Source organism: Lactuca serriola, chromosome 3 (assembly GCF_051521515.1).
Source record: "Lactuca serriola cultivar US96UC23 chromosome 3, Lser_US96UC23_V15, whole genome shotgun sequence".
Classification (NCBI taxonomy): domain Eukaryota; kingdom Viridiplantae; phylum Streptophyta; class Magnoliopsida; order Asterales; family Asteraceae; genus Lactuca; species Lactuca serriola.
The window spans coordinates 143,927,989-143,943,086 of NC_136410.1; positions in this window are offsets into that span (position 1 = coordinate 143,927,989).

Sequence of the window (15,098 nt, forward strand, 5' to 3'; positions counted from 1 at the left end):
AAACATATTCAGGAAGAGGTAGAAAATGTAAGCCAACTCTCTAATAAGCAATACAACCTGTTAGAAAAAGGGCAAATTGGTCTCAACTTTTTATACCCAATAAACAAAAATAAACATTTTTTGGTTATAATCTAATCCAACTATACAACTATAACCAAACATGTTTAATAATATAACGGAAGTGTAATCAAACCACAATCAACATCATCTACCAAATAGAAGGTGTAAATCTACCCATTTAATCTCCAAAGTTGAAGTTTATCACTATTGTACAATGAATAGAAAGAATATCAGGTTCAAGGAGACAAAACATGAACAATTTAATCTCAATAAAAATGCACATAGGGTTTTAACATAAAGAATGTCAAACATGAAAAGGGAAACCTAACACAAATAATATTAAACATGTACCTAACAAAAGTTATGGGAACAATGTGTTTGGAGTAAAAAAGGCTAAGCAATTATTTCAACCAATAGAAAATTAAGCAAACATGTAGGGACAACCTTGTCTTTTACCAACACAGAGAATTTAGTGATAAAGTTTGATAGCTTAATATTTCCTTGTTAACAAAACAATAAAACTCAAGAAAGAAGTACAAAAGGCATTTAACACATTACTACTAATTTCAATTTTATTTTCTTTAAAACCTTTCTAATTAGCCTCCGAAGTTAATAGTTCAAGCATATATATAACATAGAAAACTGAAACCCAACTCAAAATAGCCCTTAGAATTACTTTACCTTCTTTGACCTCGTCATCTTGGCGTGCCCCCAGTTGATTTCTTTCTGCATTAAACCTTAAAATAAAAAATGCATCGGGACAAACAGAGTCAAGCATTATCATCCATCATCTGAAATTTAAAAAGACTAGATAAGATGTAAGTAAAACTTCTTATCTTTTCCTCATAATCAGAGCTTCGAAAAGAAAGGTGAAAGGAGGTGGGAAATTGAAATCAAGGCTTATATTCATACAGATAAGAAACATTTAAGAGAGAGAAACATAAACAAAGGGAAAAGGGTTTGTACATAAACATGAAAAGGTTTTTTACCTGACTTTCATGAAGCTCAATTGTTACCTCTCCGGTGTAGTAAGTTCATCTAAAAGCAAATATACCAAATTATTGGATCTGAAATTTTATATATAAAAGAAGAAAAAAATTTCATAATAAAGAAGAATATTCACATAAAAATGACGAAAATTAAAGAAGAATATTCACATAAAAATGACGAAATTACAAAATATGAACATACCTCACCAATACTTACAATCTTGTTCAGCGTGTCTAAATCAGAAAAGCAACCATCACCTTTAATTTATCAAACATCGATGGATTAAATCAAATTGTGCTTATATAAGTAAACTTTCATAGTATAATTGTAACACCCCGTTTATTAAGTAAATAAATTAATTAATTAATGATTGTATAATAACTCTAAAATCAATAATTATACAGCAAGGTGTTGGATTCGAGGAGTTAATTGGCAGAATTTAGAAGTTGGGGGCTAAAAGTGTAAGTTCTGGATTGGTTTTGTAAATATTTATGAAGGTAAGGACTACTTGATAAATTATTGAGACTTAACTTCAAAGGATTTTGAAGACTAAGGGCTATTTGGGTGATTTTGGATTTAATTTGAAAGGAAAAGAGGTGCAAGGGCTGAATATGTCATAATTGAGATATTGGGGGTTAAAAGGGTAACTTCTGGACTGGCTTTGCAAAGAAATTCAAAAACGGAGGGCTGTTTGGTAAGTTTTGTACTTGATCTGTAATGAATTTTAATGTTGAGGGTTAAAAAGGTAAAATATGGATTTATTTTGAAAGAAATGGGGGAAGGAGGGACCATTTTGGTCATTATGGAAACAAGTTGTGGGGATCGGGGTATTTAAACCCGTCACCCTCGGTACAAACCCTAACCCTAAACACCCTCACAACCGCCACCCTTATGCCTCCGTCTTCTAGCCGCTACACCACCCATTTACTTTTGTTCTCTGGTCGGCAAAGACCACCACTACCCCTCCTGTTGTCGAAGTCGCAGCCACCGCCGAGCTCCTGCCGCCGGTGACAACGAAGACCACCGGGATTAAGCTCTTGAAGGTCATCGACGTGGCTGTGGACGTTCGCTGCCACCGTCCCTTCGTGTCTTCTTCTTCTTCTTCTTCTTCTTCTTCTTCTTCTGCCTACCGTCGCTACAAACTACCGCCATCTCGCACTGCCTTCTCTTTTCTCCATTTCATTCCGATGGTCACCACTATTACCGCCTCCAGCCACTGCTGGCGTCACTCCTTGATGTTGCCTGCCTTTCCGTGTCGACCGCAACCGTCGCCCAGTGGCTATTCCACCCACTGCCATTGTCATGCACCACCAGGTGGGTGGTTGAATTCATTCTCCGAGCAAGAAGGCGTGCGTGTGTGTTATTTTTGTGTGTGTGTGTGTGTCATGTCGTGGGTGGCTTTGTTTAGCCGGAAATCGCAAGGAAGCCACCGCCAGCACCATGAGGTGGTGGCTGCCACCATATACCACCGTGAGTGGGTGTATTTTAGTGTGCGTGTATGCATTTGGTATTTTCATTGTAACCGGAGCTAGAATAATAAAAAGAAACGCAAAACCACCACCATGAGGTGGTGGCCGCCGCCGTTGACTACCATTACCCGAGGTGGTAGTGGGTGGTGCCTGACTAGCGAAACCCTAATGGTGGATCCTTATAATTTTGTGACTTTCCAGGATTTGATAGCCAGGAATCTCAACAATCGTAATGCATTTGGTAAAATTTTATTTTAATATTCCACTTTATCTACACATAAATATTTATTGTATTACACATCTATAATATAACAAACGTTTATTTTTTTGTTCAAGATTTTCTTGGTCAGGTTGTGTCGACTAATCTCATGAAAGTGATTATTGAAAATTCAATGGAGAAACGGTTGATGAGTCTGGTTGATCAGGATCTAAGTCAAGTATATGTGTTTAAAACATTTTATTTTCTAAAGTGTTTTTCTACATGATACCATAAAACATGTCGTTTTCATGAAAATGACATGTTCATCTACACTTCAATATACATGTTTATTTTAGCATTACTTAAAACATTTTGAATCCACTAATTATAGAATTCACCTTTTGCATACATGAAGTAATTCGTTGATCATTATCAGATGGTCCATTTATGATCTTCTCACTAACAAATTGGTCAAAGGTGGTTAGAGCTCTTTCACACATTTTTTTATCACATATCTTCATACTAATAAGTTATAAATTTTCATCTTCAAATTTCCATTTTTTAGTTACACATGTTCATTGAAATTATTTTTTTTGTTTAACATATCAATCTACTTTATTTTATCTTTACATAGTAACAATAAAATTTATAAATGTACACAACAATATACATATTTTGAATGTTGTCATAGTATTATACTTTTCAAAATACAATTCCCTCCAAAATAATTTCCGTTAGTAATTTCATCCATAATTTCACCCAATTTAAATTTGTATTTTCTTTACATAATTTTTTTTAATGATCCCGATTTTTTCCTCAAAAAATATATCAAGCATTTATGTCTTAGATAATGTTGTCTCATTATAATTATTACTTTCCAAAATATATATGTTTAATGGAGAATTTAATTTAGTGAAGGAAGTAAATGTTAATTCAAACAAGATGTATATTCCATAATTATTACACAAGTTTATTTAAAAAAAATTAAGATGTAAAGATTAAGCATTTTTAAAATGAAATTTCAGATTACGTACAAACGATGATGTTGTACAATGAAATATAAAATTGAATAGACTGCAAAAAAAAAAAAAAAAAAAAAAAAAAAAAAAAAAACCCTATTTAGACAGTCAATCTTGAAAATACTATATTTATGAAAAATTATAAAGTAAGATAAAAATTATAAGATATTAGGATATTTGTAAGTACAGTTAGTAAAAGCGTTACGGTTATTAGAAAATAAATAATATCGTTAAGATTAGTAAAAATGCAATAATATCACAATAGTAATGAAATGTCATTATTTGATATTTCATATAATTGAAAGATATACCAAATTATAATGATGATGCACTAAAATTATTCAAAGTTGCGCTAAGACTAATGCAAAGTTCTTGCGAACACCAAATAAATAAGAACAAACATAAAACTAGCACTTATATTCTTAATCAATTTAAAATAAACCAATCATGATTTAGAAAAAAAATTTCATTGATGATATACTAAAATTAAATCCATATAACATTTAATATTCCATAAATTATACTCAATGAGTTTATTTGAATAAATGAAATATTGTAGTTGTCAATATTTAATGCAATGAAAAAAACGATATATTGGTTGTCAATGTAGGCTTAAATTAAGTAACATTATTATGGAAGGAACGTCTAATTAGAATATTTATGCTTATATAACAATATCATAACTATATGTGACGAGGAAGGTTATTCAACTAATAAAATAAAAAAATGTTGTATACAAAGAGGTCATTCAACGATTATAGATATTTATCGATTTTAATGTATCTTCTACAAAATTTCAATAATTCCAATAACCATAATTTTATTAATTATTATGCAATATCTGTAGACATTTGTATATTTTTTATGCGTTCCCCGCATTTAACGCGGGTTATAATCTAGTTATAATATTATAAGAATAATTATTATATATATAACATAAATGCTAGTGTTACCGTTAGTAGGCTTCATTCACGAAGCCGATCTATAAGGGGGTATAAGGTTATAGCCAATAAAACTGTTGTTTAATAGGTGTCCACTCTCACCCACCGCTTCCTTGATTGGTAGAGGGCTGTTCGCCGAACGGGTAGGATAGGGCAACTCTTTCCTCATTAAAATTATAATGATTTATAAAGTAACTAAATGTTTTTTTTTCAAAATTCCTGATCTTAGTTACTTTAGGCAAAATGTGATTTTGATGCTATTCCATGAAATGACACTTTATACCCTTGCTAAGACGTTAGTGGAGCGTGTGTGGTTAACCGGCACACTAATTTGGCTCTAAGAAAAGGTGGAAAAGGGTGACTCAATGTTTTTCATAGATTGATGGAGCGTGTGTAGGTTTTCGGTGCTTGTTGCGGTTGTGGGTTGATTGGAGACGGGCTTAGTGGGCTCCCGAGGCATTATTGGGCTTGGCGGAATCAAAGAAGAAGAATTGGGCTTTGAAAGTTATTGGCTTGGATTATTTGGGCTTGTGAAGATGGATCATAAATTTCTAATTTTGGGCTTGGAGCATCCATTTGGTGGCTAAATGATGATTGGTGGATTCAAATTACATGGAAAAAGGAGGGGGGGGGGGGACCAAAGGATTCTTTGGTAGTGGAAGGGTGGAGTGGTGGAAGGAAGGACCAATAGCATTACAGCAACATTTGCGCGGGTAGAATTTTCGTCGCGCGGGTACCCGCGCAACTGCCCAGTTTGGGCATTTTGGTCATTTGGCACACCATAACCTTTGGGGATCAGATCTAGAGGCTCATTCACGATTTTTCCACCATTGGAGACCTACAAGAGGCGATTTGGAGAGCAAAATACTCAATTTCTTTCATCTTTTCAAGTCTTAGGTAGATTCTTGATGCAAAATAATTATTGTTCTTGTTACTTTGTTGCCATGAGTGGCTAATACTCTTATTTGGTTGACTTTGGCTGAAAACCAATGAATATTTGTGGGTTTTGAAGGATTTATGTTGATTATCAATTTATTCCATGTTTATGATTCTAGTTATAATTCTTATGCTTATTTGATGCTTTGATCATGAGCTTAGTATTTGATTGAGCAATGGTTGATTTGTTTCATTGATTTTGCATTGGATCATTGAATTTATCTAGAAAAAAGGCTTTATGATGGTAGAAATCATCTCTAGCTTATGAATCATAACTCCTTTATGGATGTGTAAGCATTTGACATCCTTTAGGAATTGGGGATTCCTTCATTCTTAAGGCTAATTGATTTCTTGGGATTAATTGCTTCAATTGACCCTTGATCTTAATTAAGAAGGTGTGTTGTGGGCTTCCCCAACCTTCATACTACCTATGAGGAATCTTGGCATATCATGGTTCATGATTGCTATAACCAATTTGGGATGAAGTATAAACTTTGTATTAGATCCTAATGATAAACACATAAATGTTCATTATGTTGAATTGCTTTAGTTAACCAATTATTCCCAACCTTTGAGCATCTCATCAACTTGCTTAATTGCAAAGTTTTTTTTTTAGTTATTCAAGTATTTTAGTTTTCAAGTAATCAAACACCCCCCCCTCTTTTTAGTTTAATTGTAGTTAGTAAGATTAATTTCACTAGTTCTATTGAATTGCATTGGTGATTGAATACAACCATTTCCCCGAGGATCGATACCCCTTTTTACCATTATATTACGTTTATTTAGCAATCAAAGGATGTAGTTTGCTTGGTGGACTTCACATCCCACCAAGTTTTATAATTAGCCATATGTTTAGTATAGATTTTTATTAATTTTTAGCTAATTATTTGCATAATATGGACAAAAGGTACTTAATAAGGTCTAAATTATATTTTCAGTCCAAAAGACATACTTGGAAGCAAAAAGGAAGAAGGAGAAGCAATTAGAAGCTGGAGAATGTAGAAAGAAGAGAAAACCTAGAGATACTCGGCGAGTCCACGAAGCTACTCGGCGAGTTCCGAAGAATGTTCGCGAAATAATGTCCAGAATCCTTACCGCACAAGGATTTAACAAAGGTACTCGGCGAGTTGGAGAGCTACTCGCCGAGTTGCCGCTGTTTTGAGATAAGTATAAATAAAGGATCTTATTCCGAATTGGGGGACTTTCTGGCTTTTTGGGAGGATAACCTGCGATTGAAGAAACCTTTGGAGACCTGAAGAACCCTAATCTTTGATCTCTTGAAGACTCAAGGCGAATTAGGTTAAATTTTCCACTTAATCTTATGATTGAATCATGTCTAGCTTAGCTAAATTCGTTTTTGAGCTTGTTTCTATTGTTAACATGAGCTGAATTTTCGTAGTTTTTGTTTAGGAAAAACCAAGTAACTCCTATAGTTTGATTATTACTTTTATTGATTGATTATTGGTGATTTTATTAAATTAAGTTTGTTAAACAACCTTATGCATTAACCATAACTATTTTCTGTTAATTGGAAGACAATTAGGCTGCATGAACATCTCTTAATTGTTAACCTCATATGCTTTATGTGAACACTTCATCATATGCCTAGGATTAGTGAATATGAAACTAGGATTAATTAGAGAATGGGTAAATTAATATGTGAGCTTGTTTGAGAAACCAACAAACAAGAGGTTAGTTGAATTACCAATTTGATTAACCAATTACAAATCTTATTTAATCCAAATAATTGAACTAGGGATTTAATTAGTTTAAACAATTGGCCACTGCTTGAATTGATTACTTTTCTAAGGATTAGTAATAGTGAATACGAACCTAACCACTATAGTTGGTAACCAATATCAATTAATTTATCACTTTATCATAACATTAACCATAGGAGTGAATTAGTTGGACCTAAACAGAAACCCTTTATTAAATTTGGTGAATTTTACTTGTTTTTATTTGTTTAGTTAATTACTTGTTAGGTGGTGTGTTTAAGTTTCTAGTCTTTTAAAACTAGAGAAAAACCCTTTACTTTTATTACTTATTTAGTTAAAATTAGTCATTAGTTTAATTTCAGTTCCCTGAGTTCGACACCCTACTTATCCAACTATACCACTAAAAGACAGGTTCACTGCCTTTGTGTGCTAAATTTATATTTTTAAAGTAGGAATAAAATCAGTGCATTTTACACACATCAAGTGTTGGCGCCGTTGCCGGGGAACGGTTCAAAAAATTACTTATAATTCCTAGTTTTATCGATCCTTTGTGTGAGTTTATCTCGCACAAAGTTATTTTTTTAGTAATTCAGTAAGTAGGATAAGTTTTAGTATTTATTAGTTTTTAACTGTTTTTATTTAATTTTATCTATTTTTGAGTTTTACACAGCCTACTCGCTGAGTGCACTCGACCCTACTCGACGAGTACACTGCTGTTTGACAGTTTAATTTTTATTTTCGTTCTGTTTCATCTTTTGTTTATTTTACGCGTTTTTCTTGTTCTGTTGCAGGCTTTTGATGACCAAAGGATCCAACACTTGTAACAACGGAAATTTTAAAACAAATTTTTCATTCCTAAAAATGTATTTTCATCCAAAACAAGGCATAAATATCCAACATATCATGTCATAATACAATCATATAAATCCCAAGATCATAAATCATCCATCAGTGTCTACAGATCATGCCGGCGCCTTCCCACGGTCCTCGCTAGTACCTGAAACACATACACAACAACTGTAAGCATAAATGCTTAGTGAGTTCCCCAAAATACAACTTACGCACATACGCCTTTCCAGGCCCTGACCTTCCGGTCCATGTGTCTCAGGGGACTTCCGTCCCTGCTGGGTAAACCTTCCGGTCCTACCCACGCCAACCTTACGGTCCACATTACAACGCCTTCCGGCCCATAACATATTCGCCTTCCGGCCCATAACATAATGCCTTCCGCCCATGTCAAGCATATTATACTTAGCGCATATAACAATTAACTTTTCACATATAGCACATACGTCTCATACCATATCCGACCTACCGGTCACACAGTCAAAACCCTTCCGGGTACAGTATAGTGAGAAGACTCACCTCGTGAATATCGATAGCTAGCAAATCCTAGAATCACATGTGCTCGATCCTCCGAGCTACAATCTCCCTATATCATCATACGTCTCTTATTAACATTTTTACCACTAAGGTTGACTACCCTTTATAAGTCAACACTAGTCAACTCTTGGTCAACGGTCAACTTTCACCAGACTCGGCGAGTGCACTAGGGCGACTCGGCGAGTCTAGACGTTTTCACCAATCTCTCTAGGATTCCCTTTTGACACGTCGAGTTCTCCCCCTGACTCGACGAGTTCCACCTGGAAGAATCGCGGGGCCACCCCGACTCAACTCGCCGAGTCTCAAGAACAACTCGGCGAGTCCCAGCTCAACTCAGTCCACCTGCCAACCCTCTCTGACTCACCCTGACTCACTAAGTCAACCTATGACTCGACTGGACCACTCACTGGGCGATCTGAAGGCAATATTCAAGCTACTCTCCGAGTCTGATCATCGGACTCGGCGAGTCCATGCCATGCAATCATTCAAACTTGCTTCTAAGGTCAGATCTGTTCCAACAATTCATAGATCTGGCCTTCCTATACTGATTCAACACGTAAAGTCCTTATCTTGGTGTTCATAACACACCCCATGGCTCATAAATGGCATTTTGACCTAAGACATAAGGATTCCAATCCAAAACCTCCATTGATTCACAAAAAGCTTGGGCAAAGGGACACTCTGGACCTCCAAGGGTCCAGATCTATGGTCTAACTCGCTTAAGGGACCAAGGGAGCACTAGATCTAGCCACAAAAGGGCTCAATAAGCCCTAAATCAATGCAAACATCAACATAGAAGAGGATAGCTCGAAGATATTACCACAATAGCGATGTTCTGGACTCCAAACTCTCAGAAAGTGGCTCCTCTTGCTTTCCCTTAGCTGATCCTCCCTTTCCCTTGCAAGATGACACCTCCAAGATCAATAATGGCCTCCTACTTTGCTCCAAACGCTCACACTTGATTAGGGTTTCACTCAAGGGACTGGTGAGCAAAAATGACGGCCATAAGGTCCTTTAAATAGGTCCCAAACCCGAGAAATTAGGGTTTCATTAAACAGCGCGGACTCGCCGAGTCCAGGTGCGAACCCGCGTCCAGAATCGCGATCCTACTCGGCGAGTCTGAGCTCCAACTCGCCGAGTCCCCTCACAAACATCAAAAATTGAAAACATAAAAGATACCTGGAAATCCGGGCTGTTACAACACTCCACTGGTTCCCCCTTATGAAGACCCGGAATCCGCGTTGAGGAAAAACAAAGGCAAAGACGTTGAAAAGCTCGAATACACCTAAGACGTCGCCTTTGTCTGGCTTGAAGACGGTTTTTGGGAAGAAGAAAAGCAGCAAATCAAGAGCATCCAACGCCTCTTGAGCAAGCGAAGACCCAATCAAAGAGGACACCGAGTACGAGACCGAAGGAGAAGAAGAACCTACATTTGGGCACGATTCCGATTCCGACAACAAATTAGCTATTCTCATGGCTAACATCGATGAAATCCCCATGGGGGAATGGAAGAAGAGGATACACGATGATATAGGCCCGGGTGTAACGCATGTGTTTCCGGGCTTGCCATTTTTAGCAATGTAATAGTCTAGGTTAACCTTTGTAACCCGTTTTGAAATAATAAGATTGTATTATTTGAGTATTATGTGTTTTGTGCTTAATTGCTTAATTATGTGGTCTGATTAATTAAGAATAAAAATAAGCGTCAAAATTTAAGTGTAAAATAAAGTTGATATCATTGGATAATGTTGTAGTGGTTGAAACGAGGTTTTCGAATATATATAGAACGTCCAAATCTTACTTCGTATGAGGAAGTTATGATTTATCGAAGTTTCGGCTTAGCGATGTGCAGCCCGAATTACTCGATCTGAGATCGAGCGGTTTTTAGTCGAATCGATCTAAACGAGAATCGAAGGTCTCGTTGTTGGTATCGAAGCGATAAAAAGTTAGGCGAGAACGGACGTCAAACGAAGAAGTTATGAATTTATAACGAAGTTTTTCTGTCCCGGCCTATTAAAAATAAATAATAAAAATAAAGTTAAAATTAGCCGACGGAGTCTAAACGAAAGTTGTAGAGAGTAGCCGCACCTTCGTGTGGATATAAAGAACGTCAAAAACGGAGTTCATATGAAGAAGATATGAATTTCTGAAGTTTATTAAATATTTTGTATTTAAATTTAATCTTTAATTCGGATGATTATCCGAAGGAGTCACCGATCTGATCTCGTGTACGCCCCGCGTACAGCGAAGCATGACGACCTTCGCACTCGAGTTCTTCGGATGACGAACGCCATGACGTTTCGAAGCAGTACGCCCCGCGTACTCCGAGGCTCCAGCCTCCAATAATTAGGATGCGAGGGCAGCCGAGTTCTTTTGCTCTTTTCTCTCTTCTCTCTCCCGTTTTGCATCGATTTGCGTGCCAGAAATACCCCGAAGCCCCGGTATTATTCTCGAGCCCCGAAGCAAGTCCCGAGATCCCGAAGATCCTAAGAAGTGCGGTTCCCGAGCCGAAGCTCTGTCCGCGAGAAGTTCGATTTTTGTGAAGATCTTCCAGATATGCTGAGGATTACTACTTTTGCAAGTCGTAGTGTTGTCCGATCATCTTCTGATTAAGTGAGTGTATACTACCTTTCATAAACACGATAATAATACAAGTATGATTTGAGTGTATTAAGTATATTGTTGTTTATATGTGTGAATGTGTATTCAGTTTCTTCTATCTTATATATCTGATTTGTTTTCTATGAAATACGTGTTATGTGTGTGTGCCTCATCTGTTATGTGGAATATGTATTGATCAAAACATGCTATACAGGTTTTTATCCATGTATAAAAATGTATATTTTATCTACTAATATGTTGGGTAGAACATGGGTAGATAGTTGGTGGGTAATAAATAGATGAGAGGCCTCGTTGTTGTTTGATTTAGTCATCTAGCGGAGTTTAGATGACGACCTTGGACTTTTCTAGACAGTCTTGTGGAACATTAGCAGGTTCGCCACCTGTAGGTGTTAATGAACTTGGGTGTTCATTCGCTGTACTCCATCCCCCTCATGGTTGCCTTATTTGACTTATATTGCTGAGGAACCCCCGAAGCATGTGTTGTCGCCCCGATGAAATATTCTTAGACTAGGTCCCTTGTGTTAGTTATTTTAGGGACATAAAGTGAGAATAACGAGAATGGGTAATTGGGTTATTGTTGGTTGGTGAAAATTAAATATGATTATTTATTGTGGGTTGAAAACCCTATATGCTCACCAGGCTCCCAAGCCTGACCCACTCAGTTTTATTTGTATTACAGGAAGTGGCGCAAGGGCATGAGATGGATGAGCCATCAAGTTGTTTTGTTTACAAGTCTGTATATGTATATATATGTTGAATGACTTGTAATGTTATCGTTTATGCTTATTGGTCTTTGTCGGAACATGACACCCCGAGTTTTGATTATATAATGAAAAATACATTTCTTTTATGAAATGCTTTGGTAAACATTGTTTTATCATGTTTTGTTTTTGGGAACAAATTCCGCAACTCTTTCAAATCTAAAGGATTTACTCTGAAATTATTTTAAAAGCATAAATGAAAATCGGTCTTTTCTGGCTGAGATTTTGGGGATGTCACAGTTGGTATCAGAGCATTAGTTTAAGCGAACTAGGAATTTGTAGGATTTCTAGACTTAAACTTAGAATGCTAAGTGAAATTTTGAGATATGTGTCTGTTATGTTTTAGACATGAGCACAAGTTTATTTTAGGAAAGTTGCCTAAAAATGCTTTATGTGCTAAATGTTATATGTTGCCATATATGATATTATTTGTTCGGATCTATGGTCTGTTGTTGACCGGATCTAGAAACCTTATGTGTGTAGGATTCTAAGCGTACGTCTACGATATTAGAACTAGCATGTAAACATTTCGGAGTGATAAGGATGATTTGAATATCTATCGTGAATAAGGATCTAATTTCACCTTATTCGGTGTATAGATCAAAAATGGTGAGAACAAGAAGTGGAGTTGGAAATGCTGATGAAAACAGGAATCAACCACCAGTGATTGAACAAATACCTGTCGTAGCAGCAGCACCTGAGCCAATAACCATGGCTGGTGTGCAAATGATGATTCAAACGATGTTGGATTGTCAGATGGATGAAACTAGACGGTTGCTTCAACAAAATCGTGAAGAACTGTCAATTCGTGTGGAAGAGCTTGAATTAAATGAAGGGCATTCGGAAGGTGGAAACTTCAGTGGTTCTGTTGGTCAAGCCAACCCACCGATAGTTAGGCAAAACAACCATGATGGAAGGAATGATGGAATGGGATGCAAGTACAAGGACTTTCTAACTTGCAAACCATCGACCTTCAATGGAAAGGAGGATCCGATTGGAGTTATGGATTGGATCTCCGAAATGGAGTTAGCTTTCATGACTTGTGGCTGCAGAGGCAAGTTGCAGACTATCTTGCAGTGCGACAATTCCGAGGTGGAGCCGTTCGTTGGTGGAACACTCTAGGGAAGACGTTAAGCCCTAATGAGCCACTACAATTGACATGGGCAGAGTTCTTGGTGCAGTTCAAGCGCAAGTTCTGCTCGGCTCAAAATTTGTTGGAGTTAGAGAATAAGTTTTTGGCATTAACGAAAGGCAGCATGTCAGTTGATGAATACACCAATAACTTCACCGATAAGATGTAGTTTGCCTTGCGTATCGTTCCAGATGAGCTGACAAAGGTGGACCGGTATGCGAAGGGACTCCCATGGGAGTACGAGGTGCCAGTACGTCAGGCACATACTCTAGAGGCAGCTATCTGGGCTGCCAAGTCTGTTGAGAACATGATAAAGGGGAGAACCACCGTCAAGGTTGAGGTTGGTGAGAAGAGAAAGTTTGAGGGAACATCTGGTTCCGGTAAGAAAGGCAAATTTTCGAAATCTGATTCGAAAAAGTTAGGTGGAGGAAAAGGAGGCGAAGCGAAGTGGTGTGATAAGTGTAAGAAAAAGCACTTTGGGAAATGTAGCGAGGATGTAACCTGCTACAAGTGTGGAAAATTGGGCATTTTGCCAATGAGTGTCCGAACAACAAAAGGATGTATTTTGGTTGCAATGAAGAGGGGCACATTTTGAAAGACTATCCGAAGAAGAAGGAGGCAGCTAAGCCCAACATTCCACCAAAGCCGAAGGCGAGAGCCTTCCAGATGACACTCGAAGCTGCGAAAGATGAAGCTGATGTCGCTTCAGGTACCTTTCTCGTAAACAAATTACCTGCTCAAATTTTGTTTGATTATGGAGCCAACTACTCCTTTATTTCGCATGAGTTTGGTAGAAAACTAGCATTGCCTGTTGATAGACTAGATAATGCTTTATTAGTCGAAGTTGCTAGTGGCAAGTTTGTACCTGTTAGCCATCGTATGAAAAACATCTTAATCGACCTTAATGGGAATAAGTTTCACGAGGAATTATTGCCTATCGAACTTAATGGTTTCGACATCGTGTTGGGAATGGATTGGCTTAGCGCCAATGATGCCGAAATTTTGTGCAAGAAGAAGATAGTTAAAGTAAACCCGCTTGGGAAGGATTCATTTGTGGTGTACGGGGACAAACGGCGAGTAAATTCTAGAATCATTTCCCTAATGAAAGCCAGAAAGTGTTTGACCAAGGGATGTACATCATATTTAGCATTCGTGATCGATGCTAAGAAGGAAAAGAAGGAGATGCAGAGTATTCCAGTGGTGTGTGATTATCCGGAAGTATTTCCCAAAGATCTTCCTGGATTACCACCTGATAGACAAGTGGAGTTCAGAATTGACTTGCTACCAGGAACCACGCCAATAGCAAAAGCACCTTACCGATTAGCATCGACGGAGATGAAGGAGCTGATGATGCAACTTCAGGAGTTATTGGACAAAGGTTTCATTAGACCTAGTTCATCGCCCTGGGGAGCTCCGGTGTTATTTGTGAAAAAGAAAGATGGAAGTATGAGAATGTGCATTGATTACAGAGAGCTGAATAAGGCAACAATAAAGAATAGATATCCATTGCCGAGGATTGATGACCTATTTGATCAATTGCAAGGTTCGAGCTATTTCTCAAAGATCGATCTAAGGTCAGGATATCATCAGCTAAAAGTAAGAGAGCAAGATATCGAGAAGACTGCATTCAGAACTAGATATGGACACTATGAGTTCTTGGTTATGTCGTTTGGACTAACCAATGCTCCGGCAGCATTCATGGATTTGATGAATAAGGTTTGTAATCCGTTCCTTGATAAATCTGTGATAGTGTTCATAGACGACATTCTGATTTACTCGAAAAGCCAGGAGGAGCATGGAAGACACTTGCGAGAAGTGTTAGAAGTCTTGAAGAAGGAGAAGCTGTATGCAAAGTTCTCTAAGTGTGA